This window comes from Vanessa atalanta, unplaced genomic scaffold (assembly GCF_905147765.1).
Source record: "Vanessa atalanta unplaced genomic scaffold, ilVanAtal1.2, whole genome shotgun sequence".
Classification (NCBI taxonomy): Eukaryota; Metazoa; Arthropoda; class Insecta; order Lepidoptera; family Nymphalidae; genus Vanessa; species Vanessa atalanta.
In genome coordinates, this window is record NW_025920027.1 from 1 (window position 1) to 5,000 (window position 5,000).

At 40.8% G+C, this 5,000-nt stretch overlaps 2 non-coding genes across 2 annotated transcripts; both read left to right on the forward strand.

Moving 5' to 3' along the window:
* The first annotated feature begins 2,441 nt into the window (after nt 1-2,441).
* On the forward strand, nt 2,442-4,343 carry LOC125076759. Its single transcript, XR_007120669.1, has one exon. It is a non-coding gene; the product is annotated as a small subunit ribosomal RNA (ribosomal RNA).
* Nucleotides 4,344-4,802: 459 nt separating this feature from the next.
* Nucleotides 4,803-4,959, forward strand: LOC125076754. Its single transcript, XR_007120666.1, has one exon. It is a non-coding gene; the product is annotated as a 5.8S ribosomal RNA (ribosomal RNA).
* Nucleotides 4,960-5,000: the final 41 nt, after the last annotated feature.

Genomic DNA, 5,000 nt, shown 5'->3' on the forward strand with positions numbered 1-5,000 from the left:
AACGACACAACAACAACACGCACGCATATATGTACGTATCTCTATCGAGAGAGATAGAGCGCGCGCGCGCACGACTCTCTCTCCTCTCTCGTGACACAAATCTTGTAATATAATATTTGTGTATTTTATTTATTATAATAATACACAGATATATAATTACGAGAAGATTTGTATTTTTCTACGAGAGGAGGAGGAGGAGTGTTAGTGAGTTAGCGTTCGACAAGAGATAGTCATGTATGTTTGTTGGTTGGTTGTATATATATATATATATATAGATCAGAAATCTATTCTATAATATTACACGAATATTATATTTTTATGATTTTTCGATAAATATATATAACTCGAACTCGTAGAGTTCGAGGAGGAGGACGCGGATGAGATGATCTTCTCGATAGACTTCACTTCTTCAATACACGAACGTTCCACGTTTTCGTCGAACACTCTGAAATCGTTAGAGTCCCGTTCGTTGCGATTAGTTCGTGTATCGATGGTGTCTGTGCGTGCTGTGTCTCTCGCGTGTTCGTAATTCGCGTCATTTTCATTATTATATTATTACGTAAGTCTTCTTATACGTTTAATATCAATAATTAACATATATAATTTTCGATACATTAACATTAACATTAACATTAACATTATATGAGCTCTATCTCGACTCTCCTTTCGATACACGAACGTTCGACGTTTTCATCGAGCACTTCGTTCGAGAAAACGTTCGTAGAGTAGGAGTAGAGCTCGTTGCGTTCGTTAGATTATTTTTTAATTTTTTATAGAGATTCAATACATTTATGTCAGGATATTTTTTTAAAGATAATTTCTATTTATTTATTACTTCATTATACATATTTTAAGGTATCAAGACTGATATGAAACTTAAAAATTATATTATTAACATTATTTACGCATTCGTAAATCGCGTCATGTTCTTTATTATTATTATTATTATTATATTTATTCGTCATCGTCATAATTATTATTTTAATTATAAAATATAATAATTTTAATTATAAATTTTTTTTTTTCGATAAACGAATACCGGTGAAATTTAAATAAACGAAGATACAACTTTCTTTGTTGTTGTTGTTGTTGTTTTTTTTTTTTTTCTTTTTTTTTTTTATTGTTGTTGTTGTTGTTGTTGTTGTTGTTGTCGTTGTTGTTGCATTGACGTTGCATAATATCATATAATCATATACTATCTATAAAAATATAGAACAAAATAATCGAAGTTTTGGAGATTTTGGAGGGTTTGGGGTGTCAGTTGGGGGGAGGGGGTTGGGGAGGGGGGGGGGGCGGATAGGGGTGCGTGTTCTGGGGTTCGTCGTCTTATGATATCAGATCGAATATGAGAAAACATAATAAAATAATAATAATAATAAAAAAAAAATACATTCCGTTCGAACGAGCCGAATGTCATACTCATCGTCAGGCATATATATGGAGTAGTGACGGTTCGAACGTCGAACATTCAAAAATTGATGTTAGACGCGAAGTGACCGGATCAGTACTCTTGTATAACGAAAAAATGTTATTATCGTTTTCATTTGTCGTCTTTGTTGCGTGTCTTCTGGCGTGTCTCTCGATTCGTCGTATCGCGTTATATTATACTTTACGTAGTGTAACAACAAGTATGTACGTACGATTCGTCTCGACCGCTGGGGGATATTCACTGACACACGTGAAAATGATAAAAAGATTCTTTTTCGTTCTGTAAAACTGTGCCGACCGACGGACGCACGTAGATCTCTCTGCCTCATGCGCTCTTCCTCTTATCGTCGTCGTCGTCGCTCTCGCTACAATCTATCCTCATGGAATAAATGTTGATTCATTGTAGTCGATCTGCGACGTCGCGACGATATGAGAAAAACGTTAGAGACGGAGTTCTTAAAAGATTCAGTGTATTCGTATAGTGTGTATAATTTTTATATTATATATGAACGGTCGTTTCTAAAATTCTTTTTGTTAATTTTTACATTTATCATGTACAAAAAATACACAACCCGAGTATCGGTACGATCACTCAAACACCGGGCGTCGATCCCAATGTTTTACGATAATAATCGTTGAACAATACATACGTACACGTCGTGTGCGAAGTGTTATTTTGAAAAAAAAACTCGATCTCGTTTAGAACGTTCGAATTCGTGACCGTTATGTGTCATTATGTGAAGACGCCTCCGCCGCCGCCGCCGCCGCCGCTGTCGTCGCGTATATATTATAGCGCACGCGCGCGCGCGTGCTTAAAGCGCGTTTGTGTCTCATATAAATTTTTATAAGAGTCAACCGTTAAAATCTATCGCGTCTAACGCGATCGACGATACGGTGAGACGCTCGTTTCATACTGTGCGTATATTGTACATGCATGCATAAGTTTGTGTGTATTTTATATGCGAATATGAAACGAGAAGAGTAATTGACGACTTCAACAAGTCTCGGTTAGCTCCCTGGTTGATCCTGCCAGTAGTTATATGCTTGTCTCAAAGATTAAGCCATGCATGTCTCAGTGCAAGCCGTATTAAGGCGATACCGCGAATGGCTCAATATATCAGTTTTGGTTCCTTAGATCTTACTCAGTTACTTGGATAACTGTGGTAATTCTAGAGCTAATACATGCAATCAGAACTCTGACCAGTGATGGGATGAGTGCTTTTATTAGATCAAAACCAATCGACGGAGGGCGTCTCGTCCGAAGTCGTTAATTTTGATGAATCTGGATAACTTTTGCCGATCGCATGGTCCAGTACCGGCGACGCATCTTTCAAATGTCTGCCTTATCAACTTTCGATGGTAGTTTCTGCGACTACCATGGTTGTCACGGGTAACGGGGAATCAGGGTTCGATTCCGGAGAGGGAGCCTGAGAAACGGCTACCACATCCAAGGAAGGCAGCAGGCGCGCAAATTACCCACTCCCGGCACGGGGAGGTAGTGACGAAAAATAACGATACGGGACTCTTTCGAGGCCTCGTAATCGGAATGAGTACACTTTAAATATTTTAACGAGGAACAATTGGAGGGCAAGTCTGGTGCCAGCAGCCGCGGTAATTCCAGCTCCAATAGCGTATACTAAATTGTTGCGGTTAAAAAGCTCGTAGTTGCATTTGTGCGCCGCGCTGTCGGTGCACCGCATCCGCGGTGATACTGACACGTCTGCGGAGCATATCGTCGGTGAGCCGGCGGTAAAACGCCGGTTCAATATCAAAATCCTATCGCGGTGCTCTTCAGTGAGTGTCGAGATGGGCCGACAATTTTACTTTGAACAAATTAGAGTGCTCAAAGCGGGCTCAAAATGCCGCTTGAATATTTCGTGCATGGAATAATAGAATATGATCTCGGTTCTATTTTGTTGGTTTTCAGAACTCCGAGGTAATGATTAATAGGGATAACTGGGGGCATTCGTATTGCGACGTTAGAGGTGAAATTCTTGGATCGTCGCAAGACGAACATCAGCGAAAGCATTTGCCAAAGGTGTTTTCATCAATCAAGAACGAAAGTTAGAGGTTCGAAGGCGATTAGATACCGCCCTAGTTCTAACCGTAAATATGTCATCTAGCGATCCGCCGACGTTACTACAATGGCTCGGCGGGCAGCTTCCGGGAAACCAAAGATTTTGGACTCCGGGGGGAGTATGGTTGCAAAGCTGAAACTTAAAGGAATTGACGGAAGGGCACCACCAGGAGTGGAGCCTGCGGCTTAATTTGACTCAACACGGGAAATCTCACCAGGCCCGGACACCGGAAGGATTGACAGATTAATAGCTCTTTCTTGATTCGGTGGGTGGTGGTGCATGGCCGTTCTTAGTTGGTGGAGCGATTTGTCTGGTTAATTCCGGTAACGAACGAGACTCTAGCCTGCTAAATAGGCGTCGTCATTTAGGTGTGCTCGATTTCGGTCGAGCAACTCACTGGCGGCGTATTAAAATTCTTCTTAGAGGGACCGGCGGCTTCGAGCCGCACGAGATTGAGCAATAACAGGTCTGTGATGCCCTTAGATGTCCTGGGCCGCACGCGCGCTACACTGAAGGAATCAGCATGTTCTCCCTGGCCTAGAGGCCCGGGCAACCCGTTGAAACTCCTTCGTGCTGGGGATTGGGGTTTGCAATTATCCCCCATAAACGAGGAATTCCTAGTAAGCGCGAGTCATAAGCTCGCGTTGATTACGTCCCTGCCCTTTGTACACACCGCCCGTCGCTACTACCGATTGAATGATTTAGTGAGGTCTTCGGACCGACACGCGGTGGCTTCACGGCCGTCGGCGTTGCTGGGAAGTTGACCAAACTTGATCATTTAGAGGAAGTAAAAGTCGTAACAAGGTTTCCGTAGGGGAACCTGCGGAAGGATCATTAACGTAAATTATCAATCTCGAAGAGTGCGATAATGAACGATAATAAAATTCTAAAACACAAATATCGACGTTCGGAATGTGTCGTTTCGATGCGAGGACGCGATTCTCACTCTCTCTCTCTCACACAGCAGTGTGTCCGAGTCAGAGTCCAGAGTCGTGTAACGCGTCCTATTCTGATATTTTTTCGATGTCGATTTCGAGGAAAGTACGATGTGTTAACGCACATCGTCATCTTCAAATAAAATGTATATTTCTTTTTTTTTTTTTTTTACTTTTTTTTTTTTTTTAATTTTTTTTTTTTTTTTTTTTTTTTTTTTTGAATTTTTCTCTGTATACTAAAAATAAGAGAAAAAAACAAAAAAAAAAATAAAAATAAAAAAAAAATAAACTCATATCACTGGCGTATAGAATCGTTCGAGTGATCGTAGAAATTATAAAAATAAAACAAATTAAAAACCATTACCCTGGACGGTGGATCACTTGGCTCGCGGGTCGATGAAGAACGCAGTTAACTGCGCGTCATAGTGTGAACTGCAGGACACATTTGAACATCGACATTTCGAACGCACATTGCGGTCCGTGGAGAAACATCCAGGACCACTCCTGTCTGAGGGCCGGCTGTATAAAAATATAAACCACACTGTTCAATGTTTAATGT